We start from the raw sequence: 25,382 nt of genomic DNA on the forward strand, positions 1-25,382 counted from the left end.
ACACAAAAATAAAAAATATAGTAGAAAAAAATTAAAGAATGATATTTTTAATATAAATGGAAAATAAAAGTAAATTTTTTCTCTTTCTGTATTTAAGAAAACGAAACAGAAAAAAAAAGAAAATTGAATATATGGACCAATGAACAGAGTGAAGTACGATTGAAATTACTTTGTTTCCTCTAGAAGTCAAATATGAAGCACTTATAGTCCATAGACTAAGCAAGCAGAGAGATTTATGTTCTTTATGAGCGAGTTTGGCCCAGTGGGGCGGGGCTTAGTGTAATGGCTTCATTCTCCACTAGATGGCGCTGCTTAGCTTACTGGGCTGGAATGTTGTGGTGCCTGTAAGTGTGCATGCACATGCACGGTAGCGGTGAAAATGGCATCACCCTGCTAACCTGTCTCTAGTATCGGAACTCTGTTCTCCCTGATCAGCAATCGCACACCTGTCCTTTGTCTTCAGCTTCTGCCCACTCCCCACTTTTACACTCTTGGTGACCAAGCCCTTCTGAGCACCTCCCTTCTGAGTTTTATCTCCAATGTGGCTGTGTTTCCCAACCCCTTATTTCTGAGGGACTGCAGCTTTGACCCGTTCTGCCCCTCTGGTAAGGAGGGTCTTACCAAGTGACGACTGGGTGCCAGCCACACCCAGGAAAGCTTGTGAGACTGTGCTGCTGCCAATGCCCAGAGAATGAGGCCAGATGCCAGCCTGCCCCAGAAAAAGTTTACGTGATTGTGTAGCAGCAGCGTTTCAGAGATTCTGGAAAACCACAACACACATCTGGCACCAGACTTCCCCCAATGACCTTGTTCCAGCACCAGCAAATGTGGTTGTTCTCCTGGGTCCACTGGGGTCTTTCTTGTGGGGGGGGGCACTCAGCCTCTACCAGATTTCCTCCCAGCAGTGGAACCGCTTCTCCCTGTGTGGTCTGAGAATCTCCCAGACCCCACTCTGCTCCTGTGGATTCACCGTTCCCACCAGAGCACCACCAGGTATCTAGCTGCGGTGTTTCAGACTCTGCACTCCCCCTGTTTATAGAGTCTTAATGGAATTTAAACCCTCTCCTTTCTCCCTTTTCAGTTCAGTTCCTGAGGCTGTTTCCACTTTTCCACTTTCTCTACAGCTGCTTTGGCACTGAGGGGGGGTGCTTTTTCCATCTCCCCCCACTGTCTCTGTCCTTTCTCTGCAAGCACAAACAGTTCCCTGCCCTTTGTGGCTTATCTCTCCCCTAGTTCACCTCTCTGCACTGCGCACCTGCTGAGTTCTGTGGTTCAGGTTGTACAGATTGTTGTGTTAATCCTCAAATCAGTTTTCTAGGTGTGCAGGATGGTTTAGTGTTGATCTGGCTATATTTCATGGACACGAGACACACACAAAAAAATCCATGCTGTTCCGCCATCTTGGCTCCTCCCCCCAGCATGTGACTCTTGATTTAAGTTCAGCTCATGATCTCACCATTTGTGAATCTGAGCCCCACATTGGACTCACTGCTGTCAGCACAGAGCCTGCTTTGGATCCTCTGTCTCCCTCTCTTTCTGTGCCTCCCCCACTTGCATTCTCTCTCTCAAAAATAAATAAACATTTTTAAAAAAATCTGAACTTTTCGATGGCCACTGAAATCACATTGTCCACAGAATTACTTGGCCCACCTGCAATGTCACATATTGCCTCTTGTCAGACCTCTTCTTTCTCCTTTCTCCAACTTCCTCTTATGCTCCTCTTTTCACCTGTTTGAGGGAAGGATGAATTATATCAGTTTCTTAAAGTGATACTCACATCAGCAGTCGCATCACCTGGGAACCTGTAAGAATGCAGATTCTCTGGCCCTGTCCCAGGTTTATGGAGTCAGAAGACCTGGGTTGAGGTCCATAGATGGGTGTCTTCATAGGCCCTCCATTTATTTGCATTTACGATGCAGATAAATGTTTGAAGACCACTGGACTGTGGAATGGAGTAAAACTGGTAATTTATTCCTGTCAGAGGATGTTGGAATATTAGCCAAATAACAGCAGGAAATGTTAAAGGCAATACAATCAGACATGTTTCACACAGAATGCCAACCCTGGTTAAGCTTGGTATTTCTGCCTGCTAGGCTATTGGCCTGTCTCCTGCTCAGCCCCAGAGTATTCCCTGGGCTCTGCCTGGCTGTCTCATCAGCCTGTCTTCTTTCTCTTCCCACCTCTTCATGCACTCTGGCTCTTTCCCAAGCCAAAGCAGATACCAACCCCCTCAATGTGGTAACACTGTTTTCTAGATAGCCCCCTTCCATCTATCACCTTCCATACCACCCCACATTTGGTCCTGGGGCTCTGAAATCTTGGAGGCTGAGATTCTTGAACATTTAGTTATCTCTCACAAGCTCATGAAAAGAATTGCACAGAAGTCTCCATCACTGGGGATGGTTCCTGGTGCCTTCCCTGTTATTGGGCAACTTAACACATGTTCTTCATCGCAACTTTCAGAGCAAAACAACGGCACCTCACTTATCTGCCTAATTCATTTGTTCAAGGACCCTTTCACTCCTGATCTCATTCTAATCAAAATGCAATTATATGAAGAGTGGCAGATGCCTTTGGATGAAAAGTTCCTGCTTTAAAAGGCCAGCTCTCCACCTGGCAGCCAGGTGGCACTTGGGTCACCTTTGAGCCTAGAAGCAGCATGACCATCTTCAAAGGTTATTCCTGTGATTCATGTAAGGAGAGGCACATGGACAGTGAACCCTGGAAGTAATAGTGTGCTGATTTGTTTTCAACCTTTAATTTCATCATGGAAGTTAAAATGTCCCCAACTTGTGGCTTTATGTACAAGCCCAGTGATACATTACTATAAGTCAGTGTTTGTCAAAGCATGTGCCTCAGTTCACTAGCTTCAGAAGCACCTGGGGGTCCTTGCTAGCAGATTCTTGGGCCCCAGATCCACTCAGCCTGACTTTCTGCATGTTTTATTATATTTTTTAAGTAGGCTTCATGTCTGGTGTGAAGCCCATCACAGGGCTTGAACTCACGACCCTAAGATCAAGACTTGAGCTGAGATTAAATGTCAGGTGCTTAACCAACTGAGCCACCCAGGTGCCCCAGACTTCTTCATGCCTAAAGAGAATCTGAAAGTGTTTCTTGTGCACTCCAAGGTTTGAATGGGTGGTGAACTTGTTTTCAGTACAGGATTTTCCCCAGAATAAGCCTTTATCCATGCAACATGAATCATGTTATATCCAGGTATATTTTGTAAATGGCTCCTTCTTGGTTCAGTGTCACGAGATTACTCATGGGTGCAAATACAGACCACTGTGATCAGTCTCCCAGATCCCAGTCCTTCCTTCACCTGTTTCCATGAAATCTCCTAGACCCAGGTAGTCTGAGAGGCTGGCAAAGTTGCCTCATGTCTCCCATTTCAGTCTCTCAGGCACAATCACCACAGGGGTCTTCCACATCTCCTGTCTGCCTCTCACTCCCTCTGCCATGTCTTCCATTCAGCAAAAGACTTTCAGTGGTGCCCTGTGAGAGTAATACTGTGTGTGCCCAGTGTCTCCAATTCCCTTGTGAAAGCAGTTCCTCCAAGGTCTGCCTCAAAATTTTCTTCAAAGGGATTAAAGAATAGTCCAGGGGATTGGGTAGGTCTGTACACACACACACACACACACGTATGTATACAGATGTCTTTTAGATCCATCGGCTCATGAAAATAAACTCTTGAACAACCCATGAGTTCTTCAGGGAACCAGATTTCAGATTCCAGTGTGGACTGAACTAGGACATTCTGGTAGTTCAGCACATGCTAGGACACCAAGTTTATTAGAGTCCTTCGGGGCAGGAGCACGAAGACTTTGACTTTAGGTTTTCCAGTCCATTGTCCAGTGTTATAGCCAAGATTCCAGTAGCTAGAGAGATGTCTTTCCTTGCTATACATCCTCCTTGCAACTAAGGACAGTGGGTAATTTTGCTTTGCAAACTCAGTTTCATCCCAGACAGTTGGTCATAGGGTTTGGAGCACAGAGGGCGTCTTTGGAGACCTTTGCATGCTGAAATTTGGATGCTCAGAGAAGAGATACTTTTTGGAGATTGTTCTGTGGTTAGCAAGGGAGAATCTGGGTGGGATTTCTCAAAATGTTAAATAAAGTTGTAAAAAATGTAATTATAAGAAATTCACTTTCATCTCACAGCCAAATGCCTTGGGGTTTCTCTCTGTCACTCACGGGGTGTTTTTTAAATTGATGTATTAACACTTGGTTCATTAGCCCTGGGGCAATTACCAACTTGATGGAAAGAACCACATCATCACAGACTGGACCAGAAGGTGGCCTGCCTCTCATGGAGCCGGTGTCTGAGAGAGTCCTGATCTGACCTTCAACTTGGCTGCCTAACAGGTCCTGCAGGGATCTGGGCAATGTTTGTTACTCAGTGAACTTTGCTGTTGTCTTTTGTATTAAATCTAAAAAGAGAATTATGATTTTCCCTGAAGCTTAGTCTTAATGCTTTTGTTACTAGTAGGAGGGGAAGAGTGACTAAACTGGATGTAACTGGGTCTTAATTTCAAAAGACCACAAGACAATGGCCATTAGATATGAAAATGCATGCAAGACCAATCCCCCAGATGCAGAATGTACACACGAAATGGTGCAGAAAGATTCCACAGTGCTTGGGCCCTTTAGCCAGATATAAGTAGGGGTTGGAGTGGAACAAAGAGAGGATGTGGGTGGATTTCTTTGGAGAGAAATGCTGTCTTTGTGTGAATCACTCATGGGTGCAAATAAAGACCACTGTGTCCAGTCTCCCAGATCCCAGTCCTTCCCTCACCTGTTTCCATGAAATCTCCTAGACCCAGGTAGTCTGAGAGGCTGGCAAAGTTGACTCACTGCTCTCCAGGAAAGGATGAGGGCTACTTCCATTTCAGGTTTAGTGAGGGATCCCTTGGAGAGCTTAATGTGTGTTCCCTGCGGCAGAGAAACATGGCGGGTGTGGGGGGTGCTGTGCTCACAGCTGAGAGAACTCTGGTGCTGTGGCAGCAGAATTGAGGTGGTTGTGCGAGGCTGGCCTTGCAGGAATTCCCATGGACCAGAGAGAAAGAGTTGGCCTGGATCTGTCTCAATCCTAACCAAGAGCGAAGGAAGGGTACTCTATCAGTGAGGGTATGTGTGGGTTGTCCTCCAAGAGACTGGAAGCTAAAGGTGATGGAAAGCTGCCAGAGAGAGGAAAGTTGGGATCACCCACGTCATGAGATTGCAACTGGAGTGGCTTATGGGAGACTCCTCCCCAAATCTTCAGAAGAGCCCACAAAAGAAAGAGCTAGCTTTCCACGTCTGCCAGACCAGAAAGGGCAAATCTAGCTGCAGGATATACCAATTTTGGGAGGCAATTTTCTGTTCCTTTCCATACTTCCTTCCTCCTCTTCTGACACAGGCAAGCTGGAGAGGGGGAGAGGTAGAGAGGAAAACCAAAGCTCTTTTCACCAAAGAGCTTCTTTGTGAAAATCAGAGAAAAGTCTATGGATATGAGTGGTGGCACTCTTCCCTTCACCCAACTTGCATAATTGTGATGATCCTGAGACAAAACCAAACACAGTGCTTTTTTCCTCTGCAAGAAAATCTGTTTGAACTGAAGGAGGGGGATGTATTTGGTATATTTAATAATCAAGTTAGAAATTTTGATTAATATCTTTTACTGGATATTCAAATTACTCATCTGATCTGTATTTGCAATTTATGGACCCTAGAAGAGTCTATACTCCAAGAAGGAACTGAAAAAACCATAGCATGTACTAAGTTTTCACCCAGGGTCAGGGAAATAGTATCCTCATTGAACACATTTTAAAAGGTCATTGGGGAACAAAAATAAAGTTTCATTTTGTTTACCACTCAATTTAGCATATGAAAGAGGAAGAACAAAGAGATCCTGAAATGTCAAGTGCTTTGAATTGACTGGACTTACCTTACAGGTCTAAGCAATTGCCTGTATTGCAAAAAATAGCAAAAAAGGTTTAATTTTATGTACTGGGACTTCTTTAAATTGAAGAGTTACATGTGATCAAGGAGGATTCCAGAGAGGGCAAGGAATGAAGATAAAGTTGAACCCCTGGGAAGAGACTGATTGATATTGCTGGGAAAGTGAAGTTGAGTTTTGCTAGGGAATGAAATTACCATCTTCAGTGTGGGAACTGGTGGACTGATAACTTGTTTTGTATAGGACTTTAGGGAAAAGCTTAAAAGGAGAACTTAAGTGCATAGTTCCTTTGCTGCTGGCAACCAGACACAGATCACTGGGTACATGGCTACCTAGTTAAGGGGAGACCTTACAAAAGACATCAGGATCAAGGTGCTCAGCTGGGTTTGCCCAGGCTTCGAGACTGAGGATTGGTTTACAGTATCTGAGGGCATTCTTTAATGCTCCAGTCTTTGGAAAAAACAAAAGGAATGAGCTGAGAACAAAAACATGACTATAGATGAATGATACAAAGTTTGCTTTAAAAAAAGATCATTCACATGCATGTCAATAGTACATATACTATACATTGCAGGTGTTTTTGCTTAAATTCCAATACCTTCTCAAGATTTTGGTAAAATCTTCTAGCCATGAACAGCTAATCTCAAATCTGGTTCTAGCCCACTTTTCCTGAACTCTGTACTTCTGGTCCCAGGCTGTGTTCTTTGCTAGAATTTCATACTGGTCTTTACTTCTCAAACTCCTAAATATCCTCAGTACCTCTCAAGGAATCACAGGGGTTTACCACAAGGATACACTGCATTCTTATGCAGCTATTTGGCCTTGTCTTCTCTTGGTCTCTGGACTTTCCCATGTTGAGCTAGCTTTAGCTCACATTTTCTTCCACAGTTTGCCCTCTGCATGGCCTCTGAAGACTTTTTCTTAGGTATCTGTTCATGAAAGCCACACCAGATTTCAGGATTCTAAAGCAGTGTTTCCCAATCTTTCACCCATCATAGCACACTGAAAAAATGATATTTTTGTTATGTACTGTTGCAAACTGGCAAGATCTGGGGGCTTAAGGGTATGAGGGTTACCAGGTCAGGGTTCCAGTCACTGGAAGATTGAGGAGTCAGTGTCTTGGGGTACACTTGTAGGGATACTCTGCTCTAGTAGAGATTGCCTTGTTCACTTGGCTATGAGGTTAATATTTGCACTGTTCTCCTAGTTCTTTCTTATCGTGCTTACCCCCCTGATCACTATGGGATGTGCTGTCCCACCCAGCTCATCCTGACCTCAAACTACTTATACCTTTCTTACTCTGAGTGTGGTTCTCATGCCCGCACTGTACATGTCACCCAGGAGCTTGTTAGACATGCAGAATCTCAGGTCACACACAGATCTACTGACTAGAAATCTGCATTCTTATTCCCACCCACTTGGTCATATTCCTACAGCTTATTCTGGTTACTTTCCCCCATCAGTCTGTTGGTATGTTTATCTTCTCTGAAAACAGAGTAACAAGAGTTCTTTCTTTGAGAAAGAAAAATAGGAATCAGAAATATGAGGCATCCTTTAAGAAGGAAATTCATTTTAATAGTGAAACTCTGAAGGAAACATTTGAAACTTTTATTCTAAAACTCCTGTGAATTTCTTTCTTTTCTATTTGCTGATAAGAAAAGTCAGAGGATTCATTATATTTTTCACCTTCAGGAGCTAAATATTTATTCACTGAATATGAATTAATTATAGAATGAATAATTAATGAAAACATCTCAAACTTTACTGTTCTAGGTGGTGAAGTTCTTTGCTATTCAGTGTAGAGTGGCAAGATGAGGACTAGCTTGATGTCAAATTATTTTATTACAAGAACCTATTTTTACTTACCTACTATATAAATTTGCCAGGTGTTTGTGCCCCTCAAGAACCATAAAGTACGTTCTAGATAATTATGAGAAGTCACAAAACATGACTAGAATAATAATGGTTCATAAACTATGTATGTTAGTCAATTCAGATATAACTAAACTTAAAATAAACCTTCAAGAGTTTAAATTCTGTTCCTGCCAAAAGCTAAGTTTTTTGTTCTAACACTCTTAAAACTATGTTCTAATTTCTGGTATGTAAAACACCAGTTCTCGGTCTCCCTTTGTATAGTGGTTAAAATAAAACCCAAACACACAAGACGAAGCTGTTTATTCTTTACTTCTACATTCTTAACACACTGATCCTATCATCTTTGGCAGAAAAAAATACCTTTGGGACAGAGCATTGTTTTTCTTTTTTTTTAATTTTTAAATTTATTTATTGTTTAATTTACATCCAAGTTAGTTAGCAGATGGTGCAACTATATTTTCAGGAGTAGATTCCTTAATGCCCCTTACCAATTTAGACGATCCCCCCACCCCTGTTTTTGTATTATTTTTGCTTCCCTTCCCTTGTGTTCATCTGTTTTGTAACTTGAAGTCCTCATATGAGTGAAGTCATATGATATCTGTCTTTTTCTGACAAATTTCACTTAGCATAATATGCTCCAGTTCATTCTTTTTGATTAGCAAGTAATATTCCATTGTATATATATACACCACCTCTTTATCCATTCATCCATCAATGGACATTTGGGCTCTTTCCATCCTTTGGCTATTGTTGATAGTGCTGCTATAAACATTGGGGTGCATGTGCCCTTCAAAAGAGCACACCTGTATCCCTTGGATAAATACCTAGTAGTGCAATTGCTGGGTCCTAGGGTAGTTCTATTTTTAATTTTTCAAGGAACCATGATACTATTATCCAGAGTGGCTGCACCAGTTTGCATTTCCACTAGCAGTGCAAAGACATCCTCTCTCTCTGTATCCTCGCCAACATCTGTTGTTGCCTGAGTTAATGTTAGCCATTCTGACAGGTGTGAGATGGTATATCATTGTGGTTTTGATTTGTCTGTCCCTGATGATGAGTGATATTGAGCATTTTTCATGTGTCGGTTGGCCATCTGGATGTCTTCTTTGGAGAAGTGTCTACATTCATGTGTTTTGCCCATTTCTTCACTGGATTATTTGTTTTTTGGGTGTTGAGTTTGATAAGGTCTTTATGGATTTTGGATACTAACCCTTTATTTGATATATCATTTGCAAATATCTTCTCCCATTCTGTCAGTTGACTTTTAGTTTTGCTGATAGTTTCCTTTGCTTTGCAGAAGCTTTTTATTTTGATGAGGTCCCAGTAGTTCATTTGTGCTTTTGTTTCCCTTGCCTCCAGAGACATGTTGAGTAAGAAGTTGCTGCGGCCAAGATCAAAGAGGTTTTTGCCTGCTTTCTCCTCAAGCATTCTGATAGCTTCCTGTCTTACATTTAGGTCTTTCATCCATTTTGAGTTTATTTTTGTGTATGGTATAAGAAAGTGGTCCAGGTTCATTCTTCTGCATGTCGCTGTCCAGTTTTCCTAGCACCACTTGCTGAAGAGACTGTCTTGATTCCACTGGATATTCTTTCGTGCTTTGTCAAAGATTAGTTGGCCATACGTTTGTGGGTCCATTTCTGGGTTCTCTATTCTGTTCCATTGATCTGAGTGTCTGTCCTTGTGCCAGTACCATACTGTCTTGATGATTACAGCTTTGTAGTAGAACTTGAAGTCTGGGATTGTGATGCCTCCTGCTTTGGTTTTCTTTTTCAAGATTGCTTTGGCTATTCAGGGTCTTTCCTGGTTCCATACAAATTTTAGGATAGTTTGTTCTAGCTATGTGCAGAATGCTGGTGTCATTTTGATAGGGATTGCATTGAATATGTAGATTGCTTTGGGTAGTATCGACATTTTAACAATGTTTGTTCTTCCAATCCAGGAACATGGAATATTTTTTCCATTTTTTTGTGTCTTCTTCAATTTCTTTCATAAGCTTTCTATGGTTTTCAGTGTATAGATTTTTCACCTCTTTGGCTATGTTTATTCCTAGGTATTTTATGTGTTTTGGTGTAATTGTAAATGGAATCTATTCCTTGATATCTCTTTCTGTTGCTTCATTGTTGGTGTATAGGAATGCAACCAATTTCAGTGAATTGATTTTAAATTCTGTGAATTTGCTGAATTCATGGGTCAGTTCTAGCAGTTTTTTGGTGAAATATTTTGGGTGTTCCATATAGAGTATCATGTCATCTGCGGAGAGTGAATGTTTGACCTCCTGCTGGCTGATTTGGATGCCTTTTATGTCTTTGTGTTGTCTGATTGCTGAGGCTAAGACTTCCAATACTGTGTTGAATAACAGTGGCAAGAGTGGACCTCCATGTCTTGTTCCTGACCTTAGGGGGACAGCTCTCAGTTTTTCCCCATTGAGGATGCTATTGGCAGTGAGTCTTTGATATATGGCTTTTATGATCTTGAGGTGTGATCCTTCTATCCCACTTTCTTGAGGGTTTTTATCAAGAAAGGATGCTGTACTTTGTCAATTGCTTTCTCTGCATCTAGTAAGAGGATCATGTGGTGCTTGTCCTTTCTTTTATTGATGTGATGAATCACACTGATTGTTTTGCAGATATTGAACCAGCCCTGCATCCCAGGAATAAATCCAACTTGGTCACGGTGAATAATTTTTTTTAACGTACTGTCAGATCCAGTTAGCTATTATGTTGTTGAGGAGTTTTGCATCCATGTTCATCAGGGAAATTGGTCTATAGTCCTTCTTTTTAGTGGGGTCTTTGTCTGGTTTTGGAATCAAGGTAATGTTGGCTTCATAGAAAGAGTTTGGAAGTTTTCCTTCCATTTCTATTTCTTGGAACAGCTTCAAGAGAATAGGTGTTAACTCTTCCTTAAATGTTTGGTAGAATTCCCCTAGACAGCCATCTGGCCCCGGACTCTTGTTTCTTGGGAGATTTTTGATTACTAATTCGATTTCCTTACTGCTCATGAGTCTTCAAATTTTCTATTTCTTCCTGTTTCAGTTTTGGTAGTTTATATGTTTCTAGGAATTTGTTCATTTCTTCCAGGTTGCCCATTTTATTGGTGTATAATTCCTCATAATATTCTCTTAGTATAGTTTGTATTTCTGCAGTGTTGTTGTGATCTCTCCTCTTTCATTCTTGATTTTATTTATTTGGGTCCTTTCCTTTTTCTTTTTGAAAAAAACCCACTGGTGAGGGGTTTATCAGTTTTGTTAATTCTTTCAAAAACCAGCTCTGGTTTCATTGATCTGTTCTACTGTTTTTTCGTTTTGATAACATTGATTTCTGCTCTAATCTTTATTATTTCCTGTCTTCTGCTTGTGTTGGGGTTTATTTTCTGTTCTTTTTCCAGGCCTTTGAGGTGTAAGTTTAGGGTGTGTATCTGAGAACTTTCTTCCTTCTTTAGGAAGGCCTGGATTGCTATATACTTTCCTCTTATGACTGCCTTTGCTGTGTCCCAGAGGTTTGGGATTGTGGTGTTATCATTTTCATTGGCTTCCATGTACTTTTTAATTTCCTCTTTAACTTCTTGGTTGGCCCGTTCATTCTTTAGTAGGATGTGCTTTAGTCTTCAAGTATTTGTTATCTTTCCAATTTTCTTTCTTGTGGTTGATTTTGAGTTTCATAGCGTTTTGGTCTGAAAATATGCAAGGTATGATCTCGATCTTTTTGTACTTCTTGAGGGCTGATTTGTGTGCCAGTATGTGATCTGTTCTGGAGAATGTTCCATGTGCACTCGAGAAGAATGTGTGTCCTGCTGCTTTAGGATGAAATGTTCTGAATATATCTGTAAGTCCATCTGGTCCAGTGTGTCATTCAAAGCCATTGTTTCCTTGTTGATTTTCTGTTTAGATGGCCTGTCCATTGCCGTAAGTGGGGTGTTGAAGTCCTCTACTATTATGGTATTACTATGAATGAGGAGTTTCTTTATGTTTGTGATTAATTGATTTATATCTTTGGGTCCTCTCACATTTGGAGCATAAATGTTTACAATTGTTAGGTCTTCTTGGTGGATAGACCCCTTAATTAGTATAATTATGGTAATAATGCCTTTCTTCATCTCTTGTTACAGGCTTTATTTTAAAGTCTAGATTGTCTGACGTAAGTATGGCTACTCCTGCTTTCTTTTGTTGACCATTAGCATGATAGATGGTTCTCCATCCCCTTATTTTCAATCTGAAGGTGTCTTTAGGTCTAAAGTGGGTCTCTTGTACACAGCATATAGATGTATCTTGGTTTCTTATCCATTCTGTTACCCTATGTCTTTTGATTGGAGCATTCAGTCCATTGATGTTTAGAGTGAGTACTGAAAGGTATGAATTTATTGCCATTATGTTGCTTGTAGAGTTAGGGTTTCTGGTGGTGTTCTCTGATCCTTTCTAGTCTTTGTTGCTTTTGGTCTTTTTTTTTTTTTTTTTCATCTTTTCACTCTCAGAGGGTCCCTCTTGAAATTTCTTGCAGGGCTGGTTTAGTGGCCACAAACTCCTTTAATTTTTGTTTGTGTGGGCAACTTTTAATCTCTCTTTCTATTTTGAATGAGAGGCTTGCTGGATAAAGAATTCTTGGCTGCTTATTTTTCTGATTCAGCTCACTGAATGTATCCTGCCACTCCTTTCTGGCCTGCCAAGCTTCTGTGGATAGGTCTCTTGTGAACCTGATCTGTCTTCCCTTATAGGTTAAGGACGTTTTTCCCTGGCTGCTTTCATGATCTTTCCTTGCCTGAATATTTTGTGAATTTGACTATGATATGCCTTGTTGATGGTCGGTTTTTGTTGAATCTAATGGGAGTCCTCTGTGCTTCCTGGATTTTGATGTCTGTGTCTTTCCCCCAGTTAGGAAAGTTTTCTGCTATTTTGCTCACGTAAATTTTCTACTCCTTTTTCTCTCTCTTCACCATCTGGGACCCTTATAATTCTGATGTTGTTCCTTTTTAATGAGTTACCGAGTTCTGTAATTCTTAAATCATGCTCTTTTGCCTTAGTCTCTCTTTTTTTTCTGTTTCATTTTTCTCCATAAGTTTGTCTTCTATGTTGCTGATTCACTGCTTTGCCTCATCTATCCATCCTTGCCACCGTGGCATCTATTCGAGATTACAGCTCAGTTATAGCATTTTTTATTTCATCCTGACTAGCTTTTACTTCTTTTATCTCCGCAGAAAGGGATTCTAATCTATTTTCAACCCCAGCTAGTATTCTTATTATCATGATTCTAAATTCAGTTTCAGACATCTTGCTTTTATCTGTGTTGATTAAGTCCCTGGCTGTCATTTCTTCCTGTTCTTTCTTTTGGGGTAAACTCCTTCGTTTCATCATTTTAGAGGAAGAAACAGAATTAATAATGTAAGAAAAAATTAAAAGTAAAATATTAAAAACAACAGAAAGAAATCAAATAAAGGATGCTACACCCTAAACGTGTTTTGGTCTGGTTGTTGGAAGAAGGTTGATAGAGAAAAAAAGAAAAGAAAAAAAAAAGGAAAAGAAAGGGAAAAAAAAAGGAAAACGTTTGAAAGCTTGAAGAAATTAACTCAATAAAATAGAACAAAATGAAATGATGAAAGTAAAATAGAATTTTAAAAATTTACAAAAAATACAAATATAGTAGAAAAAATTAAAGAAAGATCTTTTTAAGAAATATGGAAAATAAAAATATTTTTTCTCTTTCTGTATTTAAGAATAAGAATAGAAAAAGAAAAGAACTGAATAAAAGGACCAGTGAACAGAATGAAGTACCATTGAAATTACATGTTTTCCCGTGGAAGTCAAGCTCTGAAGCACTTTATAGTCCATAAACTAAGCAGGTGGAGAGACTTGTGTGTGTCAAGAGTGCAGTTGGCCCAGTTGGGCGGGGTTTAGTGTAACTGTTCCATTCTCCACTAGATGGCGCTGCTTAGTTTACTGGAGTGGATTGCTCTTGCAGGTGTAGGTATGTATGTGTATGCATAGGAGGGGTGAAAATGGCATTACCCTGATACCCAGTCTCTAGTATTGGTACTCTCTTCTCCCCAGTCAGCAATTGTTCACCCATCCTTTGTTTTTGGCTTCCATCCACTCCCTGCTTCTACACTGTCTGTGACCAAGCCATCAGACTTCCAGGTGGTACCTCCCTCCTGAGTTTTATCTCAAATGGGGCTGTGTTTCCCAACCCTTCACTTCTGAGGGACTGCAGCTTTGACCCACTCAGATTCTCTGGGGGAGGGTCTTGCTGAGCAATGCCAGGTGCTGGCCACACCCAGGAACATTCAGAGACTGTGCTCTTGCCAATGCCCAGAGACTACAGTTGGGTGCCATCCTGCCCCAGAAAAAGTTTGTGTGATCTCGTAGCCACAGTGTTTCAGGGTTTATGGAAAAATCACAATACACATCTGGCTCTAGGCTTCACTCTTAAGTCCTTGTTCCAACACCAGTGAATGTGGTTGTTGTCCAGGGTCCGCTGGGACCTTGCCTGTGGGGTGGCCCCACAGCCTCTAACAAATGTCCTCCCAGCAGGGGACCACCTCTCCCTGTTGTGGCCTGCGATCCTGAGGACCTCACTCTCTGCTTCTGGGGATTCACCCTTCTCACTAGAGCACTGCCAGGTATTGAGGTGCGGAGTTTCAGACTCGGGCTCCCCTGTTTATATAGAGTATTAATGGAATTTAAAACCTCTTCTTTCTCCTTTCTCCCTTTTTTTGTTCAGTTCCTGTGGCTGTTTCCACTTTTCCACTTTCTTTCCAGCTGCTTTTTGTTGGGGGGGGGTGCTTTGCCTGTACTCACCCCCCCCCCGCCCCTATCTCCATCCTCTCTCTCCAAACAAAACAGCTCCCTGCCCTCTGCAGCTTCTCTCTCCCCCAGTTCACCTCTCTGCACTGCATACCTGCTGAGTTTGTGGTTCAGGTTGTACAGATTGTTGTGTTAATCCTCAAATCAGTTTTCTAGGTGTGCAAGATGGTTTAGTGTTGATCTGGCTGCATTCCAGGGATGAGAGATGCAAAAAACACTTCCATGCTCTGCCGCCATCTTGGTCCCTCCCCCCTGGGACAGAGCATTGTTAAGAACACTGTCCCTCCTGTCACCCAACAGACCCTTAACTTTTATTTTACTATTTCCCTTTATAAACTTTCTCCTCTGATCATTCACAACCAGTGTTTTAGAGCCAAATTGTGCTCTCTATGACTGATAGAAATTATGTTTATGGCTAAAGAAATACCTTGTATCACTTCTTAAAATTCTGTGAATAATCCAATCCTTCTTGGGTTGGGTTACTTGTACTATTCTGTTGAGGGACTTCTGTAGCTATGCCGGGAAAATTTTGACCTACTCCTTCTGTTTTGGTAGTTCCATTACCCTCATGCATTTCACACAGTATCCTTTAGCCACATTGACCTTGTATTTCTTAATACAAGGTGGCTATTTAAGTTGTTTTGCATTTGTCAATGTCATAAATGAATTTGTGCTGAATTTCTTCATATACAGAGCAATAGCTAACATTTATTACTAGTCTCTGTGTTGTGAATAGACTATATGATGGTATCCCTAATCTCCAAATCCTGGGATTCATGGCTTTGGATAATTTCCTCACCTTGAATGTGAGCAGGTCCTGTGACTTACCTCTAATCAATAGAATATGACAAAGGTGATGGAGTGTGATCATCTTACATATATAACGCTCAGTTTCTCTAGCAGTCTCATTCTAAAGGTTTTCTCCGTGGCTAGATTTGAAGAAGTGGCCATGTTGGAGGGCCCGTGTGGCAAGGAGCTGAGGGTACCTTTTAGGAGATGAGGATGGCTTTCATTCAAGAGCCAACAGCAGACCCTTCTCCAGTGAAGCTCTTAGATGAGAATCCAACGCTGGCTGACACCTTGATTGTAGCCTTGCAGAGAATCCAGCAAGCCATGTGCAGACTTGCAACCCACCCAAACTGTGAGATAAGAAATATATATTGTTGTAAAGTACAAATTTTGTGGTAATTCATTATGCTCTGTGATAAATATTTTACAGTTATTATCTCAATTGATTTTCATGACAGACTTAAGAGGTTGATGATATTATTACTCTAGTGTTTATAGATGAGGAGAATGAGGTTCAGGAAAGCTGAGAAACTTGTCCAGAGTCACACAACATGTAAAGGGATTTGAAGGCAGATTTCCAACTCTAGAGGCCATGGTCTAAGATTTCCAGATTCTTGGTTTTGGAGACATAGCAACAACCTTTAGGAAAGTTTGTATCAGTTTATAGTTTTTCCAACAGTGGATAAGTGTACCTCTTTCTCAATATTCTTGCCAGCATTATTTGTTTTAAAAATGAAAAATTTACAAGTGAGTAAATCACAATTTCTGAAATTTGTGCTTTTTAAAATGTGTCTCAGATTTTTTGTTTCTAGCTCTATTCTCTTTTTCTTGAAACACTTATAGATAGCACTCTCTTTGGGTACTATGGGAAGAGAGGTGAGTTAGTAAGGAAGCATCTCCAATTTTTGTCTTTTCAAGCAAGAAAATAAATTATTGATTAAATGAAACTCTTGATGAAATGGCTAAACAGACAAGTGACATAAATTGGCATTTTGAAGCCTAACGTGCCCACCCATTCATGGACTATATTCCAATTATATAGTGTGTGAGTATAAGAAAAATTCATTCCTATCTCAAGAAGGGAAATATTCAGGCGCCTATGGATTCTAGTTAGTCACTTATTAATGTGTATCTTCTTTGTGCTTGGGTAAATGATGTCTGGATCTCTATAGTTAATTTTCTCCCTTGTGTCTTCCTAAAAAACCACAAATTGTGCTTCACCCAGTAATGGTCTGAATATGCAAAGATAATAGCTTGGCAGCAATTAGGTTTAGAAGGCAACATTTTTTGATGGATTTAAATGTCTCTTTTCCCTTGAAATAATCCTATATAGTTATGAAGTTTGCAAATATACCCAAGGAAAAAGTACAAAATGACTGATTTCTGTAGTAATTTTCCATGACATTGTTATTAGAGAGCAGATGTTTCCTCTTTCTGAATGAAGACAAAGAAATCATTTCAGTTCATGAAATCACAAACTTCAGATATGTTTCAATGAGAATGGAAATAGTTCAGTTAAGAAGACATGCATTTTTGTGGTGGTGTGGTTGATGCTAAATTTAATGGGAAAAACAATTAGAATGTAATACTCAGATTTCAAAAACCCTTTAAAACAAAGCATTAAATCATTAATCATTTAATTAATGAGATGGATTGCAGCATTTCCAAAATCAGAAACACTATGAACATGTTTGTGGGAACAAAAATTACCTCCTCAGCCTGTGTAATGTTTTGTGATTGAGGTACCATTGTCCCTCCTTAATTTTTTTAAAGATTTCATTTTTAAGTAATCTCCAAACCCAAAGTGGGGCTTGAACTCACAACCTTGCAATCAATAGTTGCATGCTGCACGACTGAGCCAGCCAGGTGCTGTACCTCCTCCCTAATTATATAGATTGACTTATCATGATGAAGAAGCTGATGAAGCCAATGATTATGATGACTAATGATGACAGCTACACTTTAGTAAGGGGTGTCATGTGCCAGGAATATTTCATGTATTTCATTTAATCTTCCTGACAAGTAAATGAATAAGTAATATTATTATCCCCATTTTACAGATGAAGAATCCAAAGCTCAGAGAGGTTAGGTTGCTCAAGGTCACGTGGCTGGTGGGAGTCAGAGATAGGAATCAGATTCAGGTATGTTTGACTTCAAAGACCACTAACTTTGTTAAACTAAATTATGCAACCCCACAAAGTTGGGTTAGTTCTGGATTAACTCAAAGGACTGAATCTCACATTTTGATTCAAGACAGGAATTTCTTTTAATTTTCTTCTTCCTTCTCAGGATCACCTTTCAAGCATTTCTCTGACACCTGAAGATACACATGTGTCTGTAACCCCACTAAAATGCTTATGACTTGAAAATACCCTCTTTTTATTCCAAGTATATTTGGATTATTAGATACCATGGGTGAAGCAATGGTCCCCTTACTTGGAAAGGTGATAAACCTGGCTGTTCACTCCAGAACTCCACACCTCTTAACTGTGAGAAGTATGGTTACTTTATCCACAGCAGGCACCCACCATGGGAACTGTCCATGGTGGTTCCTTGCAGAACTCCCAAGTCACATTAGGACTTTCTAGTGTTAAACCTCGTGCTGAATTTCTAGCGACGCCTCTCTCTCTCTCTCTCTCTCTCTCTCTCTCTCTCTTGTTCCTCTCTCCTTTCCTCCCTCCCTCTCCTTTCTTCTCTTTCTATACGTATTTATGGATTAAATGTATATCTATATAACTTGTCCTCTTACATTATGGATTTCAAGATTCTAATTTTCAGATGATTAGAAATAGCAATATGTTTATTATGTGCTAAAACAATAAAATAATGATCTTTCATGAAAAATATCATAGGATACCTATAACATACTCAAAATATGTGGTATCTTTATATTAAGTATCTTATGTTGTTAATCTTTAAATCTGAGGAATATAGAAATGCAAAGAGCACTATAGTTATATGTCCAGTTAGATTGGACTTATGCATATATGGACCACTCTTTAAGGAGAAAAATAAATCACCTTACTGTGGTAGGCTATACTACTGTTTACCTGTAATTTTGTGCTCTTTTCTATGGTATCTCTGCCTATAAGAAGATTATACATCCTTTCCCTATTGTACTCAGAAGTGGTCATATGACTTGCTTTGACCAATCTAATGTAGGCCACTTCTGAGTAGAAGGTATAAGCCAGTATGTGTGGTCCACAATGACATAACACGACTTCTCCATTAGCTTGAGTTCCAAAGTGAAATTAACTGGATCAGAGCAGAACTTGATCCTAACTTGATAAGTAGAATAAGGGAGAGACAAATCTTTGTTGCTGTAAGCCACTGAGGTGTTTAGAGACACTTATTGCCACAATATTTGCCACTGCAAAACCCTCTAAGGAAGAAGCAGCCACAAAATAACTTACTAGTAGTGATAAACAGACTTTGAATTTAATATAATAAAACCCATGTGGATTACAAAATTCTCAACCTTTTTTTCTCTTTGATAGCTTGAACCAAGCCTTCTTTTCCATGCTGGGATATTCCTGGTAGTGCTTCAGACTAGTCTCAGGGCTGCTTATATTAGTTTTCCTAGGCTGCCATTACAAAATACCATATATTGAGTGGCTTGAACAACATTCATGGATGCCTCACCTGCCAAAAAAAACATGGGTGGCGGGGCGCCTGGGTGGCGCAGTCGGTTAAGCGTCCGACTTCAGCCAGGTCACGATCTCGCGGTCCGTGAGTTCGAGCCCCGCGTCGGGCTCTGGGCTGATGGCTCAGAGCCTGGAGCCTGTTTCCGATTCTGTGTCTCCCTCTCTCTCTCTGCCCCTCCCCCGTTCATGCTCTGTCTCTCTCTGTCCCAAAAATAAATAAATGTTGAAAAAAAAAAACAAACAAACATGGGTGGCTGTGAGAATTCCAGTCACTATGCACAATATTTCCCTTTAAAAAACAAAGTTTCCTCCTTTCAAAACAGAAGTCTAATTGCACCTACTACTAACCTAAAATTAAAGTAATTCCTTGTTTTCTTTTCCATTGTGTTTACTTTGTTAGAAAGAATGGAGGTTTTAGATCTTGTTTTGAGTTCCCTTGGTAACAGATTCTGAGACAGAGAGTTATATACAGAAGGCAAGGGGAGTGCTCTTGGTACATATACTTGTAAGGATCTGAGGAAGGCAGGATTGGTCAGATTGAGAAGCTAACCAGCAACATGGTTGCAACTGAGGCTTCAGTTAAGGAGAAAAATAAATCACCTTACTGTGGTAGGCTATACTCCTCAAATTTTGTGCTCTTTTCTATGGTATCTCTGTCTATAAGAAGATTATACATCCTTTCCCTGTTGTACTCAGAAGTGGTCATATGACTTGCTTTGACCACTCTAATGTAGGCCACTTCCGAGTAGAAGGTATAAGCCTTGAGGAGCTTAAGGAGGGGGGAAAGCCCTTTATAGTTGTGCCACATGGAGGCAAAGGGCTCTGGCCTTCATAATCAATCAGTCATGGCTGTGGGCTGCCTTCTGGGAAGGGTTGTAGCTCTGGGCAAGGTGTAACCCTGTGAATGAGAACAATGTTCAGTGGGAGGCACAGCTATGAGTTGTCAGCAGCTGATATTAGCAGCTGGGAGAATAAGTGCGTCTCCCAAGAGGAGATCTGGGTGGAGTACCACAGGATCCACTGCAGCCCACCCTCGTGCCATTTATATTGACTTGCTTCTTATAGTAAGTTTGTCCCACCTTGGAGCAGCTTTCTCAGGATTCTGGTTGATTGTGTGTTCTGGAAGTGAGGGTAAGTGAGGCTACTCCTACTTCATCGCTTGGTCTCTTGAACCCATGTATTCTACAAACTGGGGCATAACTCCACACAATGGTCATTCATTTGGAATGACACCCAATCCTTTCAGTTTATCATCTCTGAATTAGCACCTAGTTATGTCTTTAAGAGACTGTTCTGTTGCTGTCAGGCTGATGGCTTTTAGTGGTGTGCAACCTAATAGGACCAAAGGATGCCATGGTCATGTTCCCATTACTCTGCCTTCTTTCCTGGAGAATGAGTCTCTCATTCGAAGACAATGTTATATGGCATTTGACATAGGTGATCAAACACTCTGCAAATCTTTGGTGGGTGATTTTGGGACAAGATCCTGCAGGAAGGAAAGGCAAATTTATGTCCAAAATATGTATTGATTTCAGTGAAGATAAATTGCTGCCTCTTTCAGGGTGAAAATAGTTGATCTCTGTGAGAGATGGTGTTATGCCAGGGGGCTTAGCTCTGTTGCTGACATGTTGGACACTTAGCAGTGACAGTAGCTAGATGAGCTTTGGTGAGTGGAAGTCCATGCTGTTGGGCATAACCTTCATCTCTACCACATCTATCAATCATGAGCCTATGATTCCGGCAGTAGGGTGGGTGATGTTAGAAGCTGGCTGATGACAACTGGCCAGTCATCCCGACTACTTGGTTGTTTACTGCCACTTCCATTGTGGATGATCTCTGTCAGGTGTTAAGATGTGATACATTGATATTTTTTGTCAACTATCATAAGTCCAAATGTCTCTTTCTCAGATCTTTTTGACCCTGGTATTCCAATCTTTCTTTTTCCAGTTCCCTGACCAACCAGGCAAGCTACTGCCACTCGCCACAAGTCTGTATGTATTCTTACATCAGTTCACTTCTTTTTTCCACATACTGTGAATGACTAGATACACTGTTTGGAATGTTGCACAATGGAGGATTTTCCTATCTTTCAGAATCATTACTAACTGGTGTTGTAAATCAGCTACAGGTTCACACAAAGCTGTGAGTCTTTTAGATCTATCATAATAAAATAACACAAAGTGGGTGGCTTGAACAACAGAATTTATTTTTCACAGTTTTGGAGACTATCTCAGACGAGAGTGCCAGCATGGTTAGGTTCTGGTGAAGGCTCTCTTCCTGGATTGGAGACAGCCATCTTCTTGCTGTGTGCTCACGTGGTGGCAAGAGGGATAGAGAGAGGAAGAAAGCTCTCTGACGTCTCTTCTTATAAAGGCATTGATCACATCATGGGGGTTCTACCTCATGACCTCATCTAAATCTAATTACCTCTCAAAGGCCTCATTTTTAAATACCATCCCACTGGAGGTTACAGCCTCAACATATGAATGTTGGTGGGGCACAATGCAGTCCGTAGCACGGAGCAACCCATCCGTGAACCAAGATCAGCCTATTTTCCTCTTCTCTCAGCTGGTAATAAGCCTCCCTTCTCCCCTTATGTAGCCATATTTTTGAGTTAAAGTAGAGAGATTCTGGGCCTTCTGTGTCTGCTGATTACTGGCCCTACTTGTGCCTGATCCTGGATGTACCACTTCCATCTTATGATGGCTTGCACACCTTTGACAGAACCTGTCCCATGGTGGGTCACTTGATGCTCCATGCTCCATTTCTACTACGGCCTGGTAGCATGCAAGTAGCTGCTTTTGAAATGTATATAGTGCATATATTACCCATAGTGATTTACATGACTTTTGATTCTTTTTTTTTAGTTTTATTTATTTATTTTGTGTGTGAGAGAGAGGGAGAGAGAGAGAGAATTCTAAGCAGGCTCTGCATCGTCAGTGTAGAGCCCAACACGGGGCTCAATTTCACGAACCATGAGATCATACCCTGAACTGAAATCAAGAGTCAGACACTTAACTGACTGGGCCACCCAGGTGCCCCACAAATGACTTTATAAATGTACTCTAGTGATTAAAAAACTGGCTTCCCAATACCTTCACGATAAAATCTTTACTCACTCCTTACAGAGAACCTAAGGCCCCCAAGGACCTACTTCCTGCCAACTTCCTGTTCTCATCACTCTTGTCACATGCACACATACATTCTATGTTTCAGCCCTGCCATTTCCATGTAGTCCACACATGTATCAGTCAGGTTCTGGCAGGAAACAGATGATTCACACAAAAGGAGTAACTGAAGAGTTTACTAGACTATTTACAAAGGTGTGGACAGGGTTAAGGGAAATGAGAATGGAAGGTCATTACCACCTCTAGACCTAAAGAGGCAGGTGAGAAAGCTGTTCCCAGGATGTACGGTGAGATGGATTAGCCCCAGGGAGCTGTGACCTCCCTGCTCCTCAGGGAGGGAGCTAGGGGATACATCTCTGAACCTTGTCCCTCACTTCCCTCCATTCTTCACCTGGGGTATCTCATTGGCTGAAATCAGTTAGAATCCAGAAGGCAAGGGAGCTCCAGAGATGCATTCCACAGAGGCCATTCCCAGGGCAAGAGCAGAGTGGACAGGAATAGAGAATGGATTTGGAGAGGCAAACAGAATATGGAGCATGTACACTGTGCTTCATGCCTATGCATGTGTTTTTCCCTCTGCCCCAAATGCTTGTCTGACCCTGATCCCCTTTCCTTTCTGCCTTGTTCATGTGAAAAACTCATCTTCAACCATCAACACTCATGTCCAACCTTTCAATTCAGATAGCAGCCCATGCATGTCTCAGTTATAGCATACAGCACATTGCACTGATTGTTTATTTATCTACCAGTCTCCCATACATGGGAGCTCACTCAGGATAAGAGCTGGGCCTTGTGTGTTTTTCTATTCTTAGAGCCCAGCACTGTGCCTGGCACTTAGTGGGTGCTCAATAGATATCTATTGGTGAGCATCTTTATTTTCCTAAAAGTGGAAGCTCCTTTTTTGTAGCTTTTTGTAATGTAAACTTGAAAAGGTTAGTTACTAGGAGCACCTGGGTGGCTCATTCAGTTGAGCGTCCAACTTTGGCTCAGATCATGATCTCGTGGTTCATGGGTTCGAGCCCCATGTCGGGCTCTGTGCTGATAGCTCAGAGCCTGGAGCCTATCTCGGATTCTGTGTCTACCTCTCTCTCTGGCCCTCCCTGCTCGCTCACACACACACACACACACACACACACACACACACACACACTCTCTCTCTCTCTCTCTGTCTCTCTCTCAAAAATTAACATTAAAAAAAAACTAAATTAAAAAAAAAGAAAAGCTTACTTAACAGGAACAATATTCCCTTGATATACATGTTGTAGCAAAGTTTTAAAAGCCCTTTCTTCTTTTGGCTTTTGGCTCAGAAGAGGCTAAGGTGCAACAGCCTTCAGTCATCCCAAATCTGGGTTCATCCAACACCATCCATTTCCACCATGCTGCCTAAGTTCAACCCCAATGAAACCAAAGTCATACACCTGAGGTGCACCAGTGGCAAAGTCGGTGCCATGTCTGTCCTGGGCCGAAAGATAATCTGTCTCCAGAAAAGGTTGGTGATGACATCACTAAGGAAACTGGTAATTGGAAGGGTCTGCAGATTATAGTGAAACTGACCATTCAGAACAGACAGTATCTTCTGCCTCTGCCTTGATTATCAAAGCCTTCAAGGAATCGCCAAGAGACAGAAAAACATTAAGCACTGTAGAAATATCACTTTTAATGAGATTGTCAACATTGCCGGACAGATGAGGCACTAACCTTTAAAAAATTTTTTTTACATTTATTTATTTTTGAGAGACAGAGCACTAGTGGGGGAGGGGCAGAGAGAGAGAGAGAGAGAGAGAGAGAGAGAGAGAGAGAGAGAATCCAAAGCAGGCTCCAGATTCCGAGCCATCAGGACAGAGACCGACATAGGGCTTGAACTCACAAACTGCAAGATAATGACCTGAGCTGAAGTTGGACGCTCAACCGACTGAGCCACCCAGGTGCCCCATTTTTAAAAAAAAAATTTTTTTTTACATTTATTTATTTTTGAGAGACAGAGCACTAGTGGGGGAGGGGCATAGAGAGAAAGAGAATCCAAAGCAGGCTCCAGGCTCTGATCAGCACAGAGCCCGGAGGCACCAATCTTTAGCCAGAGAACTCTCTGGAACCATTAAAGAGATTCTGGGGGCTGCCCAGTCTGTGGGCTGTGATGTTGATGGTCACCACCCTCCTGACATCATAGATGACATCAATAGTGGTGCAGTGGAACACCCAGCCAGTTAAAAACTACAAAGGAAAATATTTCAATAAAAAACATTTGACAACCAAAAAATAAAAAAATAAAAATAAAACCCCTTTCTTATTTAAGGAGAAAAGTCACTTATATTGCATCCCATTACTAGTGATGGCTGAGAAGTAGGTAGAAGCCAGGTCTTCTGTCTCCTTATCTATTGCTAATTCCTCTCGTTACCAGATATATCCAAATGAAAGTGGATGCATTATATGGCTCCGTGGAGACAACTGACACAATTTTAACAGGTGGCAATGTCAGAGGGAAGATTTGAAATGAATGAGGTTAAATGCCTTATTGAAGAAAATGAACCATTTTAATAACCTCTCACTTTCAGAACTTTGCTGGGTCAGTAAGGGTTGAACTCTAAGAAGGGAAATATCCAGTTATATGGACTAGGTGTTTTTCTTTTCTTTTCTAAAATGAAAATATATGTTTGTTGACTGGATTGTTGTAAGCTGCCTGAGGTCAGGGAGCAAGTCTCCTTACCATATGTCTCTATAAGCCTTAGACAGATGTGTCAAACTAATGGCACGTTATACAAAACAACCAGACGGGGTCCTTCCGGCAACATTTGGAGTGATTCCTGAGATGCTTGCCTTTGGTTAGCTGCACTAGGAGAGTAGCGGCCACCACTGGTTTAATGCCAGCATCTATTCTCAGTATTGTGGTTTGGACGTGATTGACTTTAAACCCCAGGTCTAGAGGTGGGCCCGGACTGTGCCTGCGTTCAGCTGCTTCAGCCTGTGCGTCAGAGTTCTATTCTGTCCTTCGGGGTGGCCTGTCCTACAGATTTGGGACTTGTCTAGTCAGTTCCCACAATTGTGTAAACCAGTTCTTTGCAATAAGTCTATGAAAATATACTGCCTACTGGTTCTACTCACCCGGTTGAACCCTAAGTAAAAATGGCTAAAATGATATTGACAAGGTGTTAACCATGATTATTTCTCAGGAATAGTACTGATTTTAGGTGATGTGTTTTTTTACTCTCTTTTTTGTTTTCT

The 25,382-nt window shown here is 41.1% G+C and overlaps 1 long non-coding RNA gene and 1 pseudogene across 1 annotated transcript in view; one reads left to right on the forward strand and one right to left on the reverse strand.

Moving 5' to 3' along the window:
* LOC147571937 (uncharacterized) overlaps positions 1-15,728 on the reverse strand; it is a 65,638-nt gene extending 49,910 nt beyond the window's left edge. Inside the window, exons 1-2 of the long non-coding RNA XR_015246816.1 lie at positions 15,589-15,728; positions 1,651-1,728 (exon numbers count right to left, since the gene is read on the reverse strand). This is a non-coding gene — a long non-coding RNA (uncharacterized LOC147571937). The remainder of the gene's footprint in view (positions 1-1,650; positions 1,729-15,588) is intronic.
* Positions 15,729-21,537: 5,809 nt separating this feature from the next.
* On the forward strand, positions 21,538-24,371 carry LOC147571938 (large ribosomal subunit protein uL11 pseudogene; annotated as a pseudogene).
* Positions 24,372-25,382: the final 1,011 nt, after the last annotated feature.

Source organism: Puma concolor, chromosome F2 (assembly GCF_028749965.1).
Source record: "Puma concolor isolate L17-30 chromosome F2, mPumCon1.1.hap2, whole genome shotgun sequence".
Lineage (NCBI taxonomy): Eukaryota > Metazoa > Chordata > Mammalia > Carnivora > Felidae > Puma > Puma concolor.